The sequence below is a fragment of the Lontra canadensis genome, unplaced genomic scaffold, assembly GCF_010015895.1.
Source record: "Lontra canadensis isolate GAN:19392208 unplaced genomic scaffold, GSC_riverotter_1.0 scaffold3, whole genome shotgun sequence".
Classification (NCBI taxonomy): domain Eukaryota; kingdom Metazoa; phylum Chordata; class Mammalia; order Carnivora; family Mustelidae; genus Lontra; species Lontra canadensis.
In genome coordinates, this window is record NW_022630997.1 from 28,164,621 (window position 1) to 28,191,592 (window position 26,972).

Here is a 26,972-nt window from a genome sequence, read left to right on the forward strand (position 1 = left end):
GATTACCTATAATGCAATGAAAAGGAAACTTTCATATCAGTACTGTGTTTTACATCTAAAATCATATTCAAAGACACTGCTTGGCTTTGGATATTTTTATAGTGTTAAAACGCAAACTAACAATAACTGAACCAACCAGAGAATAAAATTCTGTATTGATGTAAACAAAATCTGGAAGGGAACCCACAAAACTCTCACAACTGTCTCTGTGGAGGTAACTGAGGTTGAAACCAATAGTTGACAATAACTTTAGCTAATCTATAATGTTTGAAGTTCAACCCTGGCTGCACCCATTATTTATGTGACAAATCCATAGTTTTTAAAAATAAGAAAAAAGTAATTCATAAATACATCACACACATAATTTAGGAATTTAAAAAAATAAAAGACTAAACAAAAACTTACGAATAACAAGTACAGGTGACATCAGTCACGGTCGTGTTGAGTGCCGTAGCTGTGGAGCTTAGTGTGTGTCCTTAGTCTCCGTCCATGCTCACAGTTTCCCTTGACTCCAGTAACTTTATGATCCATGTAGACAAACAAGGGAGCTGTGTGCGGTGCTAAAGGAAGAGTGGTTGCATTTGGAAAGCCCCACCTGGCTTCAAGGCCCAGCTCTGACACTTAGCAGTTTTGTGGCCGGTACAAGTCACTTAAGCTCTCTTAGCTTTGATTTGTTTTGTTTGCTTCCATTAGGATAAGAACACTTTGCAGAGTGGCTATGAGGATGAACTGTAACTATTTATATGAAATCATAAGGTATATATTTGCACACACACATATACGCGAACACATCCGTACATACATGTATGGAGAGCTAGGTGGATGGATGATAGACAGACAGACCTACATCTGTCTCTCTTTCTTCTCTAGAGCTATATACATATGCTTAAAAATATGCACCAAATTGGGTTCTAGAATATTAATCATGATTATCTTAGGTAGGGTGAATTCTGGTGGTGTTTACTTTCTTTATAGAAGAAAACAGAACCAGAGTTGTCTGGTTGTCCCTGTGTCCTCTGGACAAGACTTCCTGATGCCCCTCAGGCTCCCAGGAAGTTGTCATTTGTCCTAAAGGTACTAAATGGTGGGAGACGCTCTAGGGACAGATGAGTATACTTTATATTGAGGCCACTTGAGTGACACTCAGAACTGTCCCTGAGAAATGAGGCATTTTATTTTCCCACATGGGGAGCCATGTCAGAGACATTCATACTGTACTTTCTAAATACCTCGAAGGCAATCTGGGACTGCAGCCAAGTCAGTCCCAGCTGGCTGGGTGCCAGTTTCCCCCGGGTATTCTTAGAACCTCTGACTGAGTCCTCAGGCCCTGGTATCCCTTATGGCCCAGAACCAGAAAGGCTGGACTGCCTTCCCAGTCCCTATACCAGTACAGCCCAGAGGTTATGTTCAGGGGCAAGAGAAAGAGATCAGGCACCTGGCAGCTAAGATCAGGTCCCTTTTGAACTGAAAAGAAAATCCAACTGTCTTTCTGCAGGCCCCTAAGACATGGAAAAACCCCAGCAACCTCTACTGACACAATCAATACAGGACTTAAAAGTCAGTTGTCAATCAAAAGCTTTCGTATCAAACCATGTTCAAAGGAGGACAAATATCTCACAAAGAATATATGGCTTGTTTGAGGAGACTATAGTCAATCTAGCAAGCAGATGGGCTGTGGAGCAGACAGGGAACCTCTCTGGAAGGGAAATGGGGGAACAGATCGCATGGCAGGAGACTGGGGGTTGGTTTTCTGGAACACAGACCACCAGGCAATTAGAATCAGCCAGCCCCTCAGTAACCAGGAACTGGACTGTCACACGGAATGAGGAATAAGATAACACCTGTAAGAAAATGTCCATTTACAAGCCTAAACCCTGTATTAGAGTGAGGGTGATCATTCCTCGAAGAAAGAGACAGAGAGAGACAGAGTGTGTGTGTGTGTATGCACATGCGCATATACCCACTATATACACATAATTTTTGACTCATTTTTTTCCACTTACTAGCAGATTTTAACCATCCTTCCCATTGCAAAGATGCAGACATAGCTCATCCTGCCTCAACCTCTAGGAAAATTACGAGTTTACTGCATGGCTGAGTCATTGGGTTGGTATTTCCTGGTTTATGGTACAGTCCAGAGTCAGCAGAGGTTCCCGTGCCCTGATCACTCCGGCTCAGAGCCTGCGGGCACATCTTCCTTCTCCTCTGCCCCTGGGGCTGGGCAAAGGAAGTTCAGCAGGTAATTAGCGGGGTCCCAAGGCCCTCCATTCCAACTCGGCTTTCTGCATGGCCCCCAACACTCCCATCCCTGCCACTCTAAACTGGGTGGACCTTCCCTCCCAGTGTGGAATCCTGGAAATTGGAAATTGCTTGTTCCAATGCCATTGGCTTCCTATCACCCAAAACTGCCTTTGTATCTCAGGATGATTTATGGCACCATTTCCAGTACTCCAATCCCTTTGCAGACTTTTCTCAATTTCTTCACTGCAAAGGTCAACATATGGACCTAGCTCACCCTTGTGAAACTAGAAAACATGCATTCTAAAGCAAGATGGGAAGACCAAGTGCTAAGTCAAAGATTCATGCCCTCAGGGTGTCTGGGGGGCTCACTGGGTTAGGTGACTGACTCAGGTCATAATGTCAGGGCTCAGCGTGGGATCTGATAGAGATTCATTCTCTCTCTCTCTCAAAATAAATACATAAAATATATAAAAAAGAAAAAGACTCATACCCATGCCAGACTGTGATATAACTGGAGAATCTTAAGGACAGGGGTAGCAGAAAGAGCAGAGGGTAGAAGTGGGAACATTCATTCAACAATATTTGCAGAGCACGGTTCTGCCCAGTGACAGGGGATGAATTGAGAGGAACAGCCAGGTGCCAGGAGGTGCCAGACTTTGCATGGCCCATTTCTTCTGTCAGTGTCCTTGATAGTCAGTGTCCTTGACCCGAGCTCGTTGTGCCATGGACAGCGGGAGCCACCCTGCTCTGCCCTTATAGAGCAGGAAGAATAGCCACAGAGGTGAAGCACCTGGCCAGAAAAAAAAAGCTCAGACAAGCACAAAATTCCAGTAAAACCCAATTTTTAAATAAAGTTATCAGATCAGAAATCCAAACAGTGAGCACTTAAGAGCAGGGAGGTGCATAAAATAAGAAAATGCTGTACTAGGCACTTTTTCGGTTGGGTGAGAGTTATGGCCGTGGTGCTTTTAGTGCCTGGGAAGGGTTATAAATAGCCAAGGAAAAGGGATTTTCCCATATGCTCTTTCAAATATGCACAAACACACACACACACATTCACATTTTAACACCGTACTGTATTTTTCAGACGGTTTCAAATTTAAAACAAATGAGTGACTCAGATGGAGATATTGAATGTGCCAAGTTTTAACCCGCAATGAGTTACAACAAAGGAGCTAAAAGCATGAATGTGTGAAGCAGCCTCAGGACACAAACCAGGACTCTGACCCTTGGAGGAGAGAGGGTTCCCATGGAGAAGCCTTGTCTCACTAATTGCACAGAGCACCTGGCCACAGGATTATGAATCCTGACCTTTCCTGGTATGCCCAGATGGCTCCTTCCATGGGCAATAGGGGGTGCCCAGTGGTGAAGAGGAGGGGCTCTGGAAATTCAGCAGATCATTCTTTTGTTTCTCTCTAAACCACAGACAAGGAAAATCAGAACTTTCTCTCCAGATTCAGGGCCCCCCATTTTTTTTCCAGTAAAAAAAAAAAAAAATCAAACTGAGAGATATTTCAGGATTCCATAGTCATGATGTCTTGACTACCTACAAATGATTAATCCTTGTCCTGGCAGTGATCAAAGGAAATCTGTTTCTAAACAATGCTGCCACATGAACAGAATCAAGAAGAAAGAGCTGGAAAAGGTGTTCTCCTACCCGGGGGGTGCAACACACGCTCAGAGGACATTTGTAGCAAGATGAACAATAGAAATATGCATTTCTCCATCCATTTGTTTATTTATTCTTCATTCAATAGCTATTTACTGAGTGTGCTGGGCACTAAGGGCTAGGGTAGGGACAAAAATGAATGCATTTCACAAATATATATGGAACACCTACGATGTGCCAGGCTCTGTATCAGGGGCTGGAGATCAGTGATGAGTAAGACCAGCAAGCTCCCTTCCCTTACGGAGCCTGCATTTTGCTGGGGAAAGACAGAGAGTGAACAAACACATAACTAAGCAAGAAAATGACCAGGAAGGAAGTAATGACCATGAAGGGGAAGGAGGTAGACATTATCTGGGGGAGGCCAATCTGAAATGGATTGTATTTCCACTAAAACTTGAAGGTTCACAAGGCAGGAGTTGCATAAAGAGCCAGAATGAGCATTTCAGCCTAGGGAAAGGCAGAAAGGGGGAAAGGCCATGGTGTGTTCAGAGCACTGAAGGGACCCACATACTGATCTCTTCCATGTTAGCCAGATACTAGACTCAGCAGCCGTGGAATGATTTATGACACGAAGGGGCATCGAAAAATGAATATAACTTTTCCAGGAGAAGATGGAAGCATCTATGCCCTTCTTGACAGATGAGGGTACAGATCCTGTGGTGGTGATGTTCCAAGGCCCCAGGGTAAGTTCCTCTGAGGCTGATAAGGTGAGGATACTGAGGAAGGAAAAGCAAGACTATGTTGCAATAATTAGAATGGAATCTACAAGCAAGGAACTTCCTACTACGGACAACAACTGTTACATTACCTTGCCTCAGATGAAGAAAGTGCTAGAATTGACTCAATTACCAAAACATAACCCCGTTTATGGTGAAATTTAGAATTCTAGTTCTACTGAGTTTTATGCTATTTATGGTTCTATGCCTGCCAAGGGAATGATTTTCAACTTGAAATGTGATCCTGTGTTTAACCGCAGAGCTGGTGCTCTAATGTCTAACTTATTTAGTCCTCATGGCCATATATTAAAGGATAGCTGGGTTGAAAAACCTGGCGAACAAATGCAATCATGGAATGTTAAAAAATACAAACCTATTTCTAAGCCAGCAGCCTCTGATCCTACACATTTTGCTTGGTGCCCAGATGGGAAGCACATTTTAACGGCTATGCACGCTCCCAGGTCAGGTGCTAATAATGGGTACAAGCTTTGGCATTAGGCCAGCCCTATCCTGGCAGCCATTTTTTTGGCTAGGCTATTGCCAGCAAAAACAATAGCTTACTAAGCCGTTAAAAGTGAAGTACCCGACAAAAAATCTAAATTTGTAGCGATTGCTGGACTCTCGGCTTTAAGAAATAAACCAATCACCATTTCCAAGCTCTTGGAGGAGACACCACTGTTGAATTAGAGATCACAACCAGGAAATGATAAGCCATTGTCAAAAGCAGCTCTTAAAAATCAAAGGCAATATGAAGCTAAGAAAACTCCAAAGCAGGAAGCAAGAAATGACAAGAACCAAGATTTGGCACCTTCCCTGCCCCACAGAACACACCCCGAAATAATGCATGTCTCCATTCACATCTGGAGACCTGAGAAAGATGAAAAATTCAAGAACCAAAGACCTGAAAGCAACTGAACCTTGAAAGAACAATCAGCAACAGAAGCACAGCTAGAAAAACTCTAAGTTGGAGAAATGTTAAGAGATGTCATTCTTCTCCAGGAACAGGAAGATTTGAAATTGGTTCCTTTAAAGACTGACAGAAAGCAGATTGTTAGCCTAAATCAGTGGAAATGTGTCTTGTGTCTTAAACCAAGTACCTGAATTCCACCTGCCCATCCCTTTCCCATGTTGTCTACTGCTCATTGGTAACTCAACCATACTCTAAGCTTTGGAATATATGTGAAATTAGTTAAATAATGTCCATGAAATTGGCTTTTCCTACATTCCAATACACAGAGAAAAGAGAAGCAAATTTCATAGTTAAGCTCAACAGACTGAAAATCAAACATCGTTATTCAGTGTCATTTACCATACAAATGAGTAAAGGCATTTTAAAGTTAAAAAAAAAATGTAACGCATTAGACTAGATAAAAGAAGTCAGTGCAAAACAAACAAGATATACAAAAGTTCATTTCTGGGAGTGCCTGGGTGCCTTAGTTGGTAAAGTGTCTAATCCTTGATTTCAGCTCTGGGTTCTTAGCAAAAGAAATCTCCAGTCTCCTGTGTGGGTGACAGAGGTGGCTCCAAGTGAAAAAATGAAAAAGTGAGTGCCCTCTTCCAAAAAGCTGGGGAAAACACTGTTGCTGTTGAAGGTTCTAACATATTAAACTTTTCTTTTCTTCCATGATGTGAACTATTCTGAGATTATATAGGGAGAATGGATTTGCATTTTTATTGTCATTAATTACTTCAAAAATCAAGACTGGTGTTATATTAATATTTAATACTCCTGTATTTCTTTGGCTAAGCATTACTCTCCATATCCCAAGTCTTCCTCAATCTAATTATCAATATTTTTATTTATTTTACTGAAATAGATTTTCCAGAAATTATTTTTTTATTTTTTTATTTCTTTTCAGTGTTCCAGAATTCATTGTTTATCACCAAACCCAGTGTTCCATGCAATACATGCCCTCCATAATACCCACCAGCATGCTCATCCAACCTCCCACCCCTACCCCCTCCAAAACCCTCAGTTTGTTTCTCAGAGTGCAGTCTCTCATGGTTCTTCTCCCCCTCCAATTTCCCTCAACTCGCTTCTCCTCTCCATTTCCCCATGTCCTCCATGTTATTCCTTATGCTCCACAAATAAGTGAAACCATATGATGATTCTCTCTGCTTGACTTATTTCACTCAGCAGAATCTCTTCCAGTCCCATCCATGTTGATACAAAAGTTGGGGATTCATCCTTTCTGATGGAGGCATAATACTCCATAGTATATATAGACCAAATCTTCTTTATCCATTCATCTGTTGAAGGGCATCTTGGTTCTTTCCACAGTTTGGCAACTGTGGCCATTGCTGCTATGAACATTGGGGTACAGATTGCCTTTCTTTTCACTACATCTATATCTTTGGGGTAAATACCCAATAGTGCAATTGCAGGGTCATAGGGAAGCTCTATTTTTAATTTCTTAAGGAATCTCCACACTGTTTTCCAAAGTGACTGAACCAACTTGCATTCCCACCAACAGTGCAAGAGGGTTCCCCTTTCTCCACATCTTCTCCAACACATGTTGTTTACTGTCTTGTTAATTTTGGCCATTCTAACTGGTGTAAGGTTGTATTTCAATGTGGTTTTGATTTGACTCTCCCTGATGGCTAGTGATGATGAACATTTTTCCATGTATCTATTAGCCATTTGTATGTCTTCCTTGGAGAAGTGTCTGTTCATGTCTTCTGTCCATTTTTTGATGTGATTATCTGTTTTGTGTGTATTGAGTTTGAGGAGCTCTTTATAGATCTTGGATATCAGCCTTTTGTCTGTACTGTCATCTGTGAATATCTTTTCCCAAAAGTATCTTTTCCCAAAAAGGGTTGCTTTTTGTTTTGTTGACTGTTTCCTTTGCTGTGCAGAAGGTTTTGATCTTGATGAAGTCCCAAAAGTTCATTTTCTCTTTTGTTTCCTTTGCCTTTGGAGACATATCTTGAAAGAAGTTGCTGTGGCCGTGTTTCCAGAAATTTGATAGAGCTTCTGTTTGATAAACTTTCTAGTCCCTAAAGAGCTTTAGAAAAAACTATTTTCAAATTTGTATTTAATTTTTTTTCTTGGAGTAGAATTCTAATTCAAAAATCACATACCAACAGCTTTGAAAATACTGCTATTGCTTTCAGAAATCCTCTCCTGCTTTTGAGAAATCGGATTCCCATCTGATGTTCATTTCTTTACAAAGAAACTATCTTCTCTTTCACTTAGCTTGTTGGCCTTTAGGACACTTTTGTCATTGTTGGTTTTCTGAAATGTCACCACAGTGCAGGCCTATATATATCATGCCTGTTACATTTGTACTACCCAACACTCAGTGGGTTATTTCTTTCTTTCTTTTTTTTTTTTAATTTTCAGCGTAACAGTATTGTTTTTGCACCACAGTCAGTGCTCCATGATCCGTGCCCTTTCTAATACCCACCACCTGGTTCTCCCAACCTCCCAACCCCTGCCCCTTCAAACCCCTCAGATTATTTTTCAGAGTCCATGGTTCACCTCCCCTTCCAATTTCCCTCACTCCCTTCTCCTAACTCCCCTTGTCCTCCATGCTATTTGTTATGCTCCACAAATCAGTGGGTTATTCCAATTTGAGGATTCATGTCTCCTTTTCTGAAAATGTTGTCTTCTGTTATTTATTTCCTCCCTTCAAGCCTCTGTTTTGTTTTTCTTTCCCTTTGCAACCTCAGTTAGATAGGATTTGGAACTCTTTGATAAACCTATTGTGTCTTAATGCTCCATTAATACATTCTGTTTCTTTGTCTTTTGGGGTTACATTTTGGAAGAATGTTTTGTGGCCATCCTCCAGCTTACAAATTCAGATTTTAGCTATGGTGATTCTGCTCTTTAATATCCGTTTTTAATTTCATTGTTCTTTTTTTCTCCAGATCACTAAGATTTTTGTTTTAATATATAAATACTCTCACCCATTTCTGCAACATTATTTCATATGTTAACGTTGATTATACTTCTTCTAAATTTCCTGATGCTCTAAAATTTGCCTCCATCTTCTTCATGTAATCTGTAATTTCAATGTAATTTTCATGTAATTACAAATGTGGGCACTAATGCCTGAATCATAGAAAATAATAATACAAATGTTAACTGCTGTTTGAGTTGGTTCGTATCAGAACCCAGGGGTAGAGAAATTAACACCTGGAGGAAATTGATATGGTAAAATTGGTGCTGTGATGGATGATATATTTTGATCTAGGAAATTTCTGAGTGCCTTGTTCACTGTCCCCTAAGAGAAATCTACCCCTGTCCCTATGTCCTCTATCCTGAAAGGTAAGATGGGAGGAGTTCTGAGGAACACCAGGCATCCCTGCAGTATGGAGTTGAGCACATGAGGCCAAGCCTGGGCAGGAGGAGAACCCTGAGACTGTTGGGTATTTGTAGCTTTCTACTGTGGAAGGTAACCTGCAGCACCCTTCAGGGTTTCTATTCTCTAGGCCCATCTGTTTTGTGTTTTTTATTTTGATTTCCACTGATAGCTCTTGAGGATAGCTGAGCATCTTCTTTCTGCCCAAGAACTGAGCAAAGCAAACTGTAGCCAAAACCAGCAGCTGTTGGTTTGCTTAATAGGGAAAATATCTCCCAGAGCTGCCAAGGAAGCATGATAGAAGGGGATCGAAGAAACTTTAGGTTCTTTTCCCAACATAGAAAGCAAATTTTAGCACACACCCCAAAAATGTTCACATTCTCACTTCCACTCCCAGATTCTGCATGGGAGACCCCTGACTCATTTTTAGAGGTGCTGCCCAGCCATTTATGGTGGACTAAGTTGGTCCATAAATACATTCCAAGTTGTATCTGTTTGTCTGTGCTCTTTCTACATGGGCTAAAAACTCCTTGGAGATAGAGTTCCAGGGTTTTGTGATATGGAGAAACCCTGCACCCAGCCAGGACAATGTCCCTTTCCAGGCTAGCCAACATCCCTGCCTCTCAGGTTTGCAATCAGATGAGCACAGACTTGGTGCCAGTCTGTGGGCTGGGGTTTTCCCAGGCATGGAAAAGGGATGTAGGGACCTTGGATGTCAGTTAATGCCACCTGATAGCGGCCAACTCTCCCATTACAATCTGGGCAGTTGAGAAACTGGGACAGGCAAGTCATTCCCTGTCCATTTCTCATAGTCCAGTCCTGTTTTTTGCCTTGTTTGTAGTGTACCCCCCGACACAAGATTTAGTTAAACCAAACTGTGCCCCCTCATACTCTCCCCCCATACTTCCCCCTCCAGCTGAGCTGCCAAGAGGCCAACTGACTGCTGGGGATAGCAGACTTCCCTCTCTCCCAGCACTGGAAAGAGAGGAAGAGTCCAGCTGAGACCTCTTCTTCTTAAGTGCTTCCAGCCTTGCCTGTCGGGACAGAGCAGGTCTGAAAACGAGGGTGAATACGGGTCAGAAGGGAAAAGACAGCTTCCATAAACATCAACAAAACCGCCTGGAGCTGGGGCCAGAGCTGGTGCATTGCTGTTTCTAGATCAGCTTTTACCTAAGACTAGCCTTGCAGTGAGTCAAGAATGGATCTCGAATCAAGGATGAGGAGGGAGCATCAGGACTGAGTCTACACCAGCCTGGGCCAGCCTGACTTATGACTGCCTCTGATGGATTTTCTTGCCAGAGGCCCAATGCTGTGTGACTACCCTTTCTCCTGTGCCCTCAACCACATTCCCAGGAACTGGTCCTTCTCCACTCCTTCCCCTATTCAGGAAGGACCTTCCTGATGACGTCCAGGGTTTTGCATGGTGCCAGTGATGACTTTGGGATGGGAACTGTAAATTTTCTCTTTGTTCTTTCTGTCCAGGCATCCCCCACCTGCCCACACCTAGACAGTTTTGACAATCACTTAGACTGGACTTGAGTTTCCACTTGATAACAGGAGGCATAGAGCAGAGGAAAGAGTTATACTTAGGGTTTTGTCAAATACTTGGTTCTACACTTACTATCTCTGTGACCTTGGGCAGGTCATTGATCTCACTGAGCTCTACCTGCCTCAGCAGTGAACGGCAGAACAGAAACTCCCATGGTGGCTTCTCTGTAGGAATAGCTCTATGCTGACTGGTTCTGTTGGCTCTCCCAGCCCTTCTCTAACAGGCTGGAGGAAAGAATTCCCCTCCACCTCTCCCTGTTGTCTTCCTGAGTCCTGATACCCAACCAGTTGCCTGTTCTGGCCTGGCCTTCTGCTCCTCTGCTCTCAGCAAACCACCCTGCAGTGTTGGGACAACTGCCTTTATCTACAGTGCCCTCCTAATCCCATCTCAGTTGGATTGAATATGTCTAGTCTCTCCTGCTCTCCCAGCTGAATAGGATTACAGTAGAAATCATTGCCCAGTCTTGGGTCTCCTTGTACCACTTTTACTGCACTGTCTTCTCAATGCTGGGGCAGGGCTGGCTGTTGGCTCCCCAGGAACAGAGGCCAAGGCATGCAACATGCTTCTCAGGAGCACTTGTATGTATGTTTCATACCCAGAGGTTTCCTGGATTGAATATATTTAGGAAGCACGCAATGAAGTCAACAGTCCTGGACTGGGGGTCAGGAGAGCCTCAACTTCACACTCTAGCTTCACACAAGTTACCCAAATACCAGTATAAAAACACCCTTGAAACTGTTCCTCCCATTGTGTCTTCTACTTTAGAGAAGGTAGAAGGCACCAACTTCTATTCATTGTCAAAGCTGGAAACCTGGGCTTCACCTTTGACCACTTTCTCTCCCTTAACTTCTGCATCCAGCCAATCTCTCCATCCAACCAATCTCTACCCATTATTAGTCCTGCTTCCTCTAAATCTTGGGTTTGTGCATCTGTCTGTACATCCACTGCTCCATCTTGGTTCAGGCCAACATCATCTCTGGCAGTCTTTTTAAAAACAAATATGATCACTACACTCCTACACATAACATCTTGCAATGTCTCACCTTGGCTCTGTGGTCAAAAATAAGCCCTTAATACAATTTCTAAGCCTTTGCACATTCGGCCACTCGCTACCTCTCCAGCGCCACACACCTCTCCCCACTTCAGGTGTTGTGTCCAGACTCCAGAATGCACTTCAACTCAGTGCTGAAAGAAGATGTCTTGTGCCATCAGGATTTCACCAATGCCATCACCACTGGCTGTATGATTTCATACCACGGCATTCTTCATCCAGCCTGAGTAACTCCTATTCATTCCATGGGCCTCAGCTCCAACATTATCCCTTCCAGGAATCCTTTCCCACATCTACCCAATTTGGTTTAGGTGTCTGCCCTCCCAACCTGCATACTCCCTTCATTCCTTCTTATAGTAATTGGCATCCTGCATGGAAACTGCTGGTTTTCTTGTCCGTGTTCAACACTAGCCTTAGACCCTTCAGATGGCAGAGATGTCATCTCTCCTTTTCCATGTGGTGTCCCTTGCACAGAGCTAGAAGACACTCAGTATTTCTCTGATACACTCTCCTCCTCTAGAATTAAATTTGCCAAAAGGGTGGGTTAAGACCATTCCAGATTAAAGGAGACTGAGAAGACATGACATCTGAATCCAATGTATAAAGCTGGTTTGGAACCCAAAGCAGAAAAGTGGTATTTGTGGGACAACTGGTGAAATCTGTGTAAGGCCTGTAGATTAGATCGGTGTCACATCAAATTAATCTCCTGATTGTGATCATTGTACCCAGGTTATATAAGATATGTCTGAGAAATTTAGGTATACAGAATTCCTCTTAGGTTTTTTGTGTCATACTTTGTTAATTATAAAATTATATTAAAATAGAGGTTTTAAAATGCAAGCAAAATAAAGGTGTGGGTTAACTGGAAAGAAGGAGAATCAACTTCAGGATTCCCTTGGAACTTGATTTTCTTAGTAAATCCAACATGTGTTTTCTTTTCCTTCGGCTTTTCTCTATCCATAGCAGGTAGAATCTGCAGGTTAAAGCATGGGGAAGGAGTCTTATTTCTGCATGTCTGCATGGAAAGGCTGTGGGTACTTCAGCTGTTGTAGTGTGAATGTCATCCTCCAAAGAGCCCTGCTCAGTGCCATCAAACTAGTCTGCCAGCTGATGGATGAACTTCCCATCAGTGAAAGTGGGCAAGTGCCAACTCAAGCCCACTGGACAGGGGCAGGGCAAATGGCTCCCCAGACTTGGCTACACATTGGAGCTGCTTCCCATGGAGTCAGCTTAGCTTCAACCTACTGAGAAGGACGGCGCCTGAAACATTCATGAGAATGGATTTCACAAACAGATAAGAACACCAGGAAAGAGAGAGCCCCTCACAGCATGTCTACAGCCCAACCCCAACCCAGAGCTCCAGCCCCTGCCTTTCATCCCCCGGCCAACCTGGGTCACCCTTGGCCTTGTCTTTAAGGCGCAGATGGGATTGTCTGAGTCGGGGTTGGAGCCTTCCTTTCAGATGTTAGGAGTGCAGAAGGAGTGGCAGGTGAAACTCCAGGCCTGGTTCATCAGCTCGAGACTTAAAGCTGAGAAAACATCCCCTGCAGCCCTCGGTCAGGCCCGGCGCCCTCTGTGAGCCCAGTGAGGTCCTGCTGCTCTCCTCCGTGCCTCGTGAGCCACAGGAAAGATGCTGTTATCCTTGCTCCAACAGCCATAGAAGCACTTGGGCTCAGAGGCAAGAGACCCAGAGCCCATCCACCCAGACCCCAGAGAAGGGGTGCCAATCTTAGTTTGGGCATGCCAGGTGACATGGTGACCACTTGCCCCTGCAGTTGCCCTGAGGTTGTTAAAATAGAATGAAATGCAATCTGTCCCCTACAACTTCCACCTCCAGATCAAAGTTCTACCCTATGGTGATTACACAGAATCCGTTTGTTTTCTCTACTACATTATATTACTTTAAACATCTGGAGACAGCGATCTTTTTCCACCCAAGTCTTCTTCCCCACCCCCCCATAAGCAGCTCATTTGGATTAAACAATTCTTCCACTCACCTCCATACAGCACAGTTTCTAGGTTCCCCAAGATGTTAATCACTATCTCCTATGTTCACTTTCAAGGTTCTTTCTATAATGCAATGACAGTTAAAATAGGAAGTCCAGACAAAGTAGCCAGCACAGAGGATAGCAGAACTACCTCCATTCCACCATTATTAATGTAGGCCAAGATGGCCTTCTTAGAAGTGGATGGTGATGCTGGCTCCCACTGAAGTTACCAGCCCCCCAAACTCCAAAACATTCACTGATATTTACTCCACTAACTTCTGGATGAAAAATATTAAATGTTAGTCACTGTTCATTTCATTTCAGCAGTTAACATCAATTTCACTCCTGCTGCTGGGCCTCCCAAGGCCCTTGGAAGAACGTCCTAAAGAAAAGTGCCTGGGTGGGTCCAGGCACATTGCCTAAGATGGGAGAACACACAAGAAGGCAAAGCATCAGCATGGCCCAGCTCAACAGATGAGGCCTCCCTTACTCTGAGTGAAGTGGAGCAGAGAAGAGCCTGACGCATTGGAATGTGGAGATGAGGTAACAGGAAGCCAGTGTGTTCCAGAGACATATGAATGGCTGTGAGAGATGCTGGAGGTGAATGATGGGCAGTGCTGGCTGTGTGGCCCCTTAGAAGCCAAATGGGAGCCTGCAGACTTGTGGGTGCAGAGGAGGGGTCTTGGTGACTCAGACACCCTTCCTCACCTTCATCCAAGTAGCTAAGACAAAAGCATCACTCGGGCTTGGCCACTTCTCAAAGAAAGAAAGAGAGATTGAATGCGCACCTCACAGAGGATCTGATTTACTGATCCTGAAAGAAACACTGAACCTTTTTCATCTTGATAGCATCCAGACTCCCAGAGGAGCATCAATTCACTTTCACAGAAAATAATAACATCTTCTCTGCTCTGGAACAGCAAGCCACAGTCCGAAGGAAGAAACTCTACCTAGCAAAGTGGCACCAAGAAAACCTCTCCTGCAAAGGCAAAGAATGCATTAAATTGATCCCTTACAAACACATCTCAGCCGGGGAGAGTTCTGTGGCAGTGAGCTGTCAAAAAGAAAACCAATGTGTCGGATTTTCTTTCATCACATAAAAGAAGTCAGTGAAATGGAGCACTAGATTTTACTAGCAAATGCACCAGCAGCAACACACACAAGGTAACCTTGACCTCTCGCAGGATTCTGCATATTTCAAAGTTCCTGTGCAGATGAGTCAGGTCAGCTGTGGCCAAGTGATTCCATAGTTAAACCACCCACAGTTTAGACCACGGCTAGTCTAAGGTCCACAGAAGGCAGTTTCTGGGTGGTAACAACAATTGGGAGGTTTTGTGTACAGCCTGTGGTCGCTGGAGGTGTGCAATAGCCTTTTGGCATGCACAGTCTCATATCGTGGTGGCCCAGAGGCAGGGTCTCTGGTTGATGATCACCATCACTTCTGGTTTGAAGTTGTGGCAATCTGTTGTTTCATGTAAGTTGCCCACTTTCTTCCCTTTCCCGCTTAGGTTTTGTTGCCTTCAGAAGTATTCAAGTCATCTTGAAATTATACATCTCAATGCTTTGAGACTAATTTTTCTTTTTTTTTTCTAATTATTCTTTAACAGGAAAATTTGCAGGATACTTCATATGAAAAGATATATTTAAAATGGGCAGCATAGAGCACCTGGGTGGCTCAGTAGGTTAAGGGTTTGACTCTTGGTTTCAGGCCAGGTCATGATCTCAAGGTCATGAGATTGAGCCCCAGGTGGGCTCTGTGCTCAGCAAGGAATCTGCTTGAGTTTCTCTCTCTCCTTCTGCCCCTGCCCTCCAATACCCCTCCTACCACATTCATGTATTTGCTCTCTCTCTCTCTCTCAAATAAATAAATAAATCTTTAAAAATGGGTAGCCTGAATAAAAAGTAGAACTTTCAAGGGCTTTGGTGTGCTTCAGTCAGTTAAGCATCCAAGTCTCAGTTTTGACTCAGGTCATGATCTCAGTGTCACAGGAATGAGCCCCACACTGGGCTGTACTCAGCATGGAGTCTTCTTGGAATTCTCTGCCTCGCTCTCTGTCCCCCATCCCCACTCTCTCACTCTCTCCCTCTCAAAAAAAAAAAAAAAAAAAAAAAAAGGAAAGTAGAACTTTCAAACCAAACCATTCTGAAAGAAAGAACTAGCTAAAATTTAAGAACTGTTATACAATTTGAGCAGAGTAAAACAACAATGGTAGCTAATAGAGCATTTATTCCATGTCAGTTACTATCTAAACACTTTATAATATTAATTTTTTATAGTTCTGTGGCAGCCCTGCATCAAGGAAGTTCATTGGCACCATTTTCCCCACAGCATTTGCTTACTTTCTGTCTCTATGTCACATCTTGGTAACACTCACAATACTTCAAACTTTTTCATAATTATTATTATATTTCAAATTAATTATTATATTTGTCATGGTGATCCATGATCAATGATCTTTGATGTTCCTACTGTAATTGTTTTGGGGTACCAGGAACCACATCAACATAAAATGGTGGACACAACTGATAAATGTTGTTTGTGTTCTGTGAATTGCGAATTTTTGAAAAGACAAACTACACCCAAAAAGAGAAAGTTGTTTTCTCATGGTTACTCTTCCAGTAACTTTAAGAGATAGGATTTGAACTCAGAGCCCATACCTTAATTTCTTAACTACTTCTCCCTCGATATACAAACACACCTTGGAGATATTGCAGGTTTGGTTCCAGACGGCCACAATAAAGCCAGTCAAATGAATTTTTTGCTAGCCCAGTGCATATGAAAGTTATGTTTATACCATACTGTACTCTATTAAGTGTGCAATAGCATTATGTCTAAAAAAATAATGTACATACTTTAATTAAAAAATACTTTATTGCTAAGAAATGCTATCATCTGAGCTTTCAGGGAATCATAATCTTTTTGCTGGTGGAGGGTCTAGCCTTGATGTTGATGGCTGCTGACTGATCAAGGTAGTATTTGCTGACAGTTGGATGGCTGTGACAATTTCCTAAAATAAGACAATAAAGTTTGCCACATCAATTCATTCTTCTTTTTACTTGAATGTTTAGGGCCATTGTAAAGTTATTAATTGATCTAATTGCAGTATTGTTGTGTCTCAGGGAAGAGGAAGGCCTCAGGAGAGAGAGAGAGAACAGTCAGAACACAAACAACATTATCAGTTGTGTCCACCATCTTATGTTGATATGGTTCCTGGTACCCCAAAACAATTACAGTAGGAACATCAAAGATCATGGATCATGGATCACCATGACAAATATAATAATTAATTTGTAATATAATAATAATTATGAAAAAGTTTGAAGTATTGTGAGCGTTACCAAGATGTGACACAGAGACAGAAAGTGAGCAAATGCTGTGGGGAAGATGGTGCCAATGAACTTGCTTGGTGCAGGGCTGCCACAGACCTTAAATTTGTAAAACACGAGGTGTGCTTACAATCTATTAAATCGTCCTTTTGAAAGACAAAAACTCTCAAATTATGTCAAATCAAATATACTGTTTACTTATTACAAAATCTTCCTCTCTCTCTCTCTCTCACACACACACACACACACACATGCACACACAATAAAAATTAAATAGAAGATAGACAAAGCTGTTATCAAGGCATAAGATCAAGTTTGCTCAGTTCAAGGAATTTCAAGGAAAAGGGAATTCCCTCCACCCTCAGACATGAGACTACTTCTCCATAACAAAGCTATCACTGTTCCTGGCACGCATCCAGCTCTGCTCTCAGTTGATTAGGAACCCAGGGAAGATATACAAGCATCTACCTTGCTCTGATTGTCAAAAATGGGGTGGCACTTGGACAAACTTATTTAAGAAATTGAAAGAGTAGGTGCCTGGTTGGCTCAGTCAGTAGAACATGCAACTCTTGATCTCTGAGTTATATGTTCAAGCCCCATGTTGATGTAGACATTACATACAAATAAAAATCTTTAAAAAGGGGGGGCATATGCCACAATCTCAGGGGCACCTGGGTGACACAATCAGTTAAGTATCCAACTCTTGATTTAGGCTCCAGTCATGATCTCAAGGTTGTGAGATCAGCCCAGCCTCAGGCTCTGCACTGGGCATGTAGCCTGCTTGGGATCCTCTTTCTCTGTCTCCCTCTAACCCTCTCTCCCACTCTCTCTCAAAAGAAAAAAAAAAAAAAAAAAAAAAAAGGAAAGAAAGAAAGGAAGGAAGAGAAAAAGAAAAAGAATTAAAAGAATAAAACACAAAAGACCAATTATTTAATTAATAAAATTAACAATTGATTATAGAGCTAGAGATGTAAAATATAAAGATATGAAGGTACTGTTTCAATCAAAAACAATGCAAATTTTCAGAAAGTTGTGGAAATTTTATAAAAAATCTACTGTGTTCTTTGCTCCTAGTAAATATCTTAAAGAGTAAAAATCATTACAAGTTCATATATAGACTAAATCCAGATACTAAGAATTAAAGGGTAGTTCCTTTCCCCCAAAATAAAGTTAAAATTTTAAAATATAAAACAATATTAAAATAATATTTGTACTAAAAAAGAAATTGAAGGTAAAATTAAAAGCTAATAGAAGTGAATATAATCGAAGTTTTATCCCAAAACCTATAAGGTATAACCAAAGAAGCACTCTGATGAGCATTTATAGCTTTAAATGAATTTCCCTTTTTAAAAAAAAATCTGAAAATAATGAAACATTCAATTTCAGTAGATCTTCAAAGTCAAAACCTGGAGAAGGAGTTAATGACGGTAACACAGAAGTTAATGAAGTGAGAATGACATATAAGAAGATAATAAAATAATGAGTCCATTCTGAGCTGGAGGTCTTGCTTACCTGATGCCTCAGACAATCTCTGAGTGGAGTTCACAGACCTCTGTCCTACATCACAATGCCTGGGTGGCATTCCATGACCCAGTGTTGGTGACCTCACGACCTCAGAAGGAGCTCTTTGCCCAGCTCTCCTTTAAAAGTTCTTTCTCTAAATGAGCCAAACTTGAGTGGGCTCTCAGTTTGGTGTTGCCATAAACCATGGTTCCTGGCACAGTCAGACCACTGGTCTTCGAGCAGGGACCCCACAAGTGGCAGATCGGGAGAGACTCCCTCCTTCATCCTCTGGGAGAAGCAGCCAGAGTACACCGCAGGAATCAGCTGGGTTTGGAGACTCCAAACTGGGCCGTGTTCCAGAGATAGAAACACTCAGTCACAGGCCAGGTGAGCTTGGAGAGCAGCCAGATACCAGGGAGACGGGAGTGACTGAGCACTTTTCTCCAAGGTCGCACTAAGGAGTTGGACCCCAAGCTCTCTGCTCCTCCAGGCAGGAGATTGGGAGGACACCATTTTCATTACTGTCCAAAGCTCTACGGAAAGCGTTCAGGGAACAAAAGCTCCCAAGCAAACCCGAGCAGATTACTTAGCCTGGCCCCTGGCAAGGGTGGTACAATTCCACCTAGGGCAAAGACATTTGAGAATCACTGCAACAGGCCCCTCCCCAAGAAGATCAGCAAGAACATCCAGCCAAGACCAAGTTCACCAATCACTGAGAACTTCAAAACTTCACTACAGGAAAACAGCACATAAAATTCATGGCTTTTTCCCCATGATTCTTTAGTCTTTCAAAATTAATTTTTTTTTAATTTTATTTTTTTCTTATTCTATTTTTAAACATTTTTCCTCTTTCTTTTTTTAACTTTTTTAAACTATTTTATCTTATTAATACCTTTTTAAAGAATCTTGTTAAATTTAGATTGTTATAGTCATATTCTATCCCTTCATTGTATTTAACCTTATTTTTTGTATACATATAAGCTTTCCTTACTTGAAAAATTTGGGATACAGTTTCTTGTACAGATCAAAATATACCCTAAATCTAGCATATGGCTTTCTTTTAGTCCCCTGTCTGATCATATTCTCTCCTTTTTTTTTTTCTTTTTTCAACCAACTTCTTACCAATTCCCTTTTTAGAATCTTTTTAAATTTTCATCTTTACAGTCATATTCCATCCCTTCATCATGTTTACCCATATATATATATATATATATACACACTTATATATATATAAGTTTTTCTTTCTTTAAAATTTGGGGAGGCAGTTTCTTCTAACAGACAAAAATACACCCAAAATCAAGTCTGTGGTTCTGTTCAAATCATATATTTTTTCTTTTTTCTTTCTCCTATCTTCTCCCCCCAGTTTCGGGTCTCTTCTGACTGGGTTAGTGTATATTTTTCTGGGATCATTGCTACCCTCTTAGTATTTAGTTCTCTCATTCACCTATTCTTATCTGGATAAAATGACTCACCTCAAAAAAAAAAAAAAAAAAAAAAAGAACAAGGGGCAGTACCAACAGCTAAGGGCCTAATCCATATGGACATTAGTAAGATGTCAGAACCAGAGTTCAGAATGATAATTATCAAGATGTTAGCTGGGCTTGAAACAAAGCATAGAAGGTACTAGAGAATTCTTCTCTGGAGAAGTAAAAGCCCTTTCTGGAGAAATAGAAGAACTAAAATCTAACAAACTTGAAATAAAAAAAGCTATTAATGAGGTGCAATAAAAAAAAAAAATGGAGGCTTTTACAGCCAGGATAAATGAGGCAAAGAGAGAATTAGTGATACAAAAGACCAAATGATGGAGAATAAGAAGCTGAAAAACGAGATAAACAACTAGTGGACCACAAGGAGAAAATTCAAGAGATAAGCAATACCATAAGACAAAACAATATTAGAATAATTGGGATCAGAAGGTATATTGGGGCAAATTATAGAAGAGAATTTCCCTAATTTGGCAAAGAGAACAAGCATCAAAATCCACCAGCCCTACAGGATGTGGGTCTCTGGCTGGCAGCCAAAAGGGTCCAGTAAGTGCCCATCAGCACAACCAGGAAAGTCAGCACAAGAAAGGCAAGTAGAAAACCAGAGGGAGCCCATCGTGATGAGACTGTGTCAGCTCCAACTTGGGGGATCCTCAGGCATGGAGAGCAAAGGAACACGGTGCCATCCCCTGCCAGTGCTCATACTCTCTCCCTGCTGCCCAGGCCTGGTGCCAGCCTCTTTGCTGCCAAATGATTCTTTTACAACGAAGCAAGTAGAACCATGTAGGTGTGGTCAAATGAATCTGCAGTTCCATCACTGACCAACCTGGTCAGTCCCTTCATCTGTTGAATTTCCATTTCTCATCTCATTTAGCAAATGAGATTATTACTAAGTGAATCCATTATTTGATGGCAAGTATTGCTGAAGGTACTGATGATAAAGCATGAAACTGTGTCCCTTTGCAATCGTGGTATATCTTACCTGCATATAAAAAACATCTCAGCAAAATGGGTGAGTATTAACATTGAAAAGTCTACAAAAACATTCTAAATTATTGACAGTGATTCTGAGAGGCAAGTCAGATGAAGAGGTTGGATGGAAATTGACTTGCCCCCCAGGCCCAGGGACCCGTAGCCATTGGGCTTACTCACCATCTCCATTTTCCAGAACACAGAGTCACTGCTCCCCTTCAAGAGAAGCAACTTTGAAGAATGGCCAGCAACAGTAGAAGCACGTGGGGAAACGTGTTTTCTGTATGTGTCTATGCAAGCACGTGCACCTGTGGAGTATTCTGGGGGTAAATGGTAGCATTGGGGTCATAGGTTAATTTTGTACCTCCCACTGTGCGATGTGGTAGAAAACTGTGAGAAAAGGTAGCTGTTAACACAGTTGTATGCAAGTTAAGATTAGATTCCATATAAATCATGCACTGCTCAAAAGTTTTGAAATCCAAAATTCTAAATGACAAGGTCTCAGCCCATTTTTATATTTTTAATGAAATTCTTAACTCCACACCTGTTTACAGATACTTCTGTTAATTACGCTTTCGGGTAACTTTTTAAACTGATTCCAATTTGTCTCTATCTCCGTGAATTTTTAGAATGGAGATCATACCATTTTATTTATTTATTTATTTTAGATTTTTTTTTTTTTTTTATTTGACAGACGGAGATCACAAGTAGGCAGAGAGGCAGAGAGAGAGGAGGAAGCAGGCTCCCTGCTGAGCAGAGAGCCTGATGCGGGGCTTGAGCCCAAGACCTGAGCCGAAGGCAGAGGCTTTATCCCACTGAGCCACCCAGGAGCCCCTGGAGATCATAGCATTTTAAAATCGGGACATTTCCTAAAGGATATGAAAAAATATTCTTCACCATTGGCTTGGTTGACCCAGTATCTCTGAGTACCAAAGATGTATGAATTCATGAATTCATAGTGTTTTGTGCCTTCTGCAAAATGATTTGATCAGCCACCTTCAAAACCCAGCATTTTCACTAGTTCCATCATTAAAAGCAGTGTAATTCTAGTTGACACGATTTGAGAGTTTCAGGAGAAAGGTTTATAAGTTCTGAGATTCGTATGGTTGTGACTCGGTGTGGTATTTCACTCTTATTAGTCACGAGATCAAAGTTTCTAAGGCTTTATTACCAAATAAATGTTGACCAGCGTACACTGAGAATAGCTAATATAAAGGGAACTCTCTCAACGTGTCTTATGTTCATTTCGCTTAGAGTATAGTGTTTTGGGATCATTTTACATTTGGGTAAAAGTTGGCAAAGCTTCAAAAAATCTCCAAGAAATCATGAAAAGACAGAGATTAGTAAATTTATATTTGCAAAATTAATAGGGAATTAAGGGCTTTCTATAATTTTTTTTTTTTTTTTTTTGCTGTAAATATGAGAGTTCAGAAAACAATGCATCTTTAGCTAAGGTCTAAATTCTCAAAGCTTCATGTTTGGTACTTCTGATCATTTCCATCACTGTTCTTTTGAAATGCAAATTAATGCTTTTTAACAAGAAAAAAAAGAAAGAAAGAAAGAAAGAAAAAACCACAAGCCTCTGTTGCTGATACAGTTTGGAATCAAATAATTTTTGTCCTCGTAATTCAGAACATTAAATAGCTAATGCATTTAATGCCACTGATTGATTATTCAGGGCTTTGACCACAGTTTTAAATAGAATCCAAAATAGGGGTGCCTGGGTGGCTCAGTGGGTTAAAGCCTCTGCCTTCTGCTTGGGTCATGATCCCAGAGTCCTGGGATCAAGCCCCGCATCAGGCTCTCTGCTCTGCAGGGAGCCTGCTTCCTCCTCTCTCTCTCTGCCTGCTTCTCTGCCTATTTGAGATCTCTATCTGTTAAATAAATAAATATAATCTTTAAAAAAAAAAAAGAATCCAAAATAATCAAAGTAGAGTAAACAACTTTATCCAAAGTAAACTTTGTTGCAGAAGTGCCTCCCCCCACCACGTAGATTTTAGGGCAGGAATGGGAAACACTTTTGAGGGATTTCACACAGAATCATTTTTGGAAAATCTTCGCTGGAATATGCAAATTATTCTTCAGCATGCATTTTAAGTGAGGGAGGGAGGACTCGATTTCATTTCAGTTTTAAATATTTTGGGGTCAAAGGGGTTTTCAACATGCGAGTTGTCTCTGGAATTGTTTTCATTTTCAAGTGTCAAGATTTACATCAGGACGGCCGACTGGCTATGGGTTTCTCCCTTCCCTGATGCTGTTCCCCTGCTGAACTCAGAACAGTTGCCTTAGGGAGGGGAGAACCCTCAGGGTGAACGAAGTCAATGTGACTTTAAAAGTGATCAAAGTGTTTTCCACGGTGAGGCCTTCACTATCTGAATGCAGAGTCTCCCAAAGCGGTAAGTCAGTGATAAGTTTTTGGTCACCAGCCTTATTCACACTTTTGTACACCATCGCTTGCACTAGCATATTAGTGTGAATCTTAACAATAGTTTCACAGTGTATACCGACGGTTAAACATAATTGATATAAAGATGTTTCTGGGGACGCCTGGGTGGCTCAGTGGTTTAAGCCTCTGCCTTCGGCTCAGGTCATGGTCTCAGGATCCTGGGATTGAGCGCTCTCCTCATCGGGCGCTCTCCTCAGCGGGGCGCCTGCTTCCCCCGCACCTCCCCCTCTGCCTGCTTCTCTGCCTACTTGTGATCTCTCTCTCTCTGTCAAATAAATAAATAAAATCTTAAAAAAAGATGTATAACTTTATGTGCTTTACAAAGAACAGCTACGATAGATGGCTGAATGTTCTTGAGTTGTGTTTGTATTTTGTTTTGATTATGTTCTATTATCATTCACCCTCCTATGAATTTGAGTGTCAGGACAGTCTTTGGGGGGAAAAAGAAGAGGATGGACGGAAATCAGAGCTCAGGTTCCATAATCAGACCAATGAAGGCCACAGTCCCTCTGGAAGAAGAGAGGGCTGGCTGCCGTGACCCTGCGGCCTCTGTGCTATGAGCCTGTGGTCTCTGACTATGCACAGCCTTGCAGACAACACCAAGGGGAGTTTGAGCCTCAGTGAATATCTGTTCTTTCTCTACTCGCTCTCTCCACAGGAGGGACAGACTCACGTCAGCTGCAGAATTCTCTTCCTCCATGAGCTGCATATTAAGAAATGGAGTCCAGCTAGATAAATAAAACAAGTCCCTGTGGCAGAGACCCTTGCCGCCTTCCACAGCCAAGAGAGGCCTCCCACCAATGGATGGCTGCCCTGAGCAGCTGAGGGGCTGCCTCATGTTTCAGAGCTTGGGGGAGGAGGGCCGTGGGGGACAAAGGATGCTCAGCTCTGTAACGTATCCCAAATCACCATTCCTCACTGTGCAAAAATCACAGAAGGCCTGAGGAGTCTCTTAGGCAGACGAGAAGCTTTGTTCGTGGATCCTGGAGAACAGTGCAGGGGGAGGCAGGGGACCCATGTGGAGAACCTACGAGGCTCCCAGGAGGGGCTGCAAGGAGGCCAAAGCTTGGCTCTGTTATTAATGGGCACACAGAGCCCCCGGGGCCAGACAGGCCTGTCTCAGAGGAAAGCAATCGCTCAACAGAGGAGGCAACACAGGTCTCTCTCGGCTCCCGGATGTCTGCTGAGGGAGAGGAGCTGTGAAGGAAAGGTCAAGGTGATCTTTGGAAAGAGAGAGATGGCCAAATAGCTTTGCCAAGATGCTATGTCATTGTCTCCTAAGACATTTGTGTTATGGGGACAGATGGTAAGACAGTCTTGTCCTGGTCTGCAAAGGGGATATGGCCCCTGTCCAGGGGTCCCAACATGATGGTGTTAAGCCACAGACCTTTGGAAAAGGAGGACATCTCCAGGCTTTGTGAGGAACCAGAGAAAACAAAAACCTCAGTCCGTCCCACTGCCCCCCAGAACCCGATGTTACTACTCACCTGAAAATATTAAGAAGAGGGTGCCGAAGTAAAAAGGGAGCCTGGAGGGCAGCAAAACAGTAAGGCTATGACCAGAGAAAGGAGAGACACTTACAGACCTCTCTCCCGTGTGTCATCGCAGGGATGCTCCCGGCCCGGCCCACCGGGCTTCGGCTGATATGGCCAATGTTCAGATTTTCTTGTGAGTCACACTCTGTCCTTGGCTGGGTGGTCAGACCCGGCCAGGACCGTGCTCACGAGCTCCAGCACAGTCTGCGCTTTGCACGCAGCTGTTGTCCACAGATGTCGCTCCTACCGGGCAGCTTCTGCCAGACAGAGGCTTTCCGTGGTCTTCACCAGCACAGTGCCTAGGGCACAGTGCCTGGGACACAGTCCCCGGGACACCAGCTGACCAGACTCATCTACATAAACATCATAGAAGACAAAATAGCATTCCCATTTTTGGACAAGTACACTGAGGTTCCAGGTTTTTTTTCCCTAATCTTAAGCGTAAGCTTCTGCTTCTAAGTCCCTTTCACCTGCCACATTCACAGTCAGGTCATGTCCTAAGTTGAGAAGAACTGTCTTGGCCCACAGCAAGCGTTCCCAGGAAGGTGTCTGTTGGGGCTGGAGGGGAAGGAAGAGAATGAAAGAAATCAATGCCAGGCTGTGAGGTCTTCAGAGGGGGTATCTGCAGCCCCAGCTCCAGTGGTCTGTCCTAGAGCAGACGCTGCCAGTCCTGGGGGATGTAAGCTGAGAACCGTGAGGTTTTGCTGCACTTGGGAAGCATCAGGTAAGAACAGCTAATATCCACATTTACTATGGGTCGTGCACCTGAGTACTTTACAAATCACAGCAGTTGCACCCACATTTCCCCCACCTTCCAATCCTCAGGCTGTGTGACAGTGTGTGGTTTCTGAGGCCATATTACAAAAGGTATTACAACCTCCCCCCATTCTTTTGGGTTGCCCTCCTCTGGGAAGCAGTTGCTCTGCTGGACACTTAAGCAGCCCACAGAGAGGCCCCTGAACCACTTGCTGGCCATGCGAACAAGCCACTGTGGAAGACAATCCCTGGGTCAAACCTTCGGATCATCTGCAGGGTAATGATCACAACTTCATGAGACACACCAGGAAGAATGGCACTCCCAAGTCTTGCCCAAGCTTCTGGCCAAAAAAAACCAAAAAGATCACGAACTATTGTTGATATTTTTCAGCCTTTAAATTTGGGGTGACTTGTTCTACAGCCATAAATAACCAGCACACATTAAAACTGATCTAATTACTGCAAAAAAAAGTAAGGAGTAAGTATACTATTATCTTTACGTAATAAATGTGGAACAGCGGCAGACAGCCAGTATACATTTGGCAGAGCCAAATGGTTTGAAGTCCATATCGTTTCTATCCAACTATCCAACGCAGTAGCTGAATTTAATTAAAAATTTTTTTAATGAAAAGTTTTGTTTTTCAGTTGCATTCGTTGTATTTCAAGTGGTCAGTGTGGCCAGTGGCTACCGTATTGGAAAGAATGAATAGAGAGCATTTGTGCCATTGCAGAACGTTTGTTTGGACAGTGCTAGTCTAGAGCATGTGCTAATAATCACATAATATTTGCCAGTGACAGATAAACTGGAAGATCCCTGCCTGTGTTCGCTAAGGGCTTTACCACCTTGTTAGGTTACAGAGTATAAGTGACTGAATGATACAGACTGAGGGTTCTGGGCTCTGAAGATTCATTCTGTACTCTGGATACACTACGTTGGGAGAGATGCACTCCTCATTGAGCCCCTCCACCTCCTTCCCACCCTTTCTTGAGACCCCCTGGCATGCTCCTTGTCACTCAGCACACTGACAGTCAGTATGCCAATGCATCTTTCTTTGTTGGCCTGGGGTCCTCTTCTCTCCAGCCCATCACAGCTTGGTGTTCTGTTCATTGATCTCCAAAGTACTACATGGAACAGTGACTTAGCCCATGCCCCATTCTGGCTCATTGACACACCAGGGAAATAAGATTCAGCTGCTTCCTTCATGGACCTCACTGCGCATTGGGAGGTTCGCTGCAAGGTGGTGTAATAGAAGAATGCGGTGTAATAGAAGAACCTCTGAGAAGCTATGGAAAGACAGAGACTGCAAGGGGAAACTTGGAAGTTTCCTGGAAACTGGAAGTTTCCTGGAAGGGTTTGAAGAGGACACACAGAAAGATGACATCTAAACTGGTCTAGATAGACAAAGAGGCTTGGCAAACTGTGAAGAAAGG

General features: G+C 42.6%; 1 pseudogene; it reads left to right on the forward strand.

The window, feature by feature from the left end:
- Nucleotides 1-4,521: 4,521 nt before the first annotated feature.
- On the forward strand, nt 4,522-5,548 carry LOC116858236 (annotated as a pseudogene).
- The last annotated feature ends 21,424 nt before the right edge of the window (nt 5,549-26,972 follow it).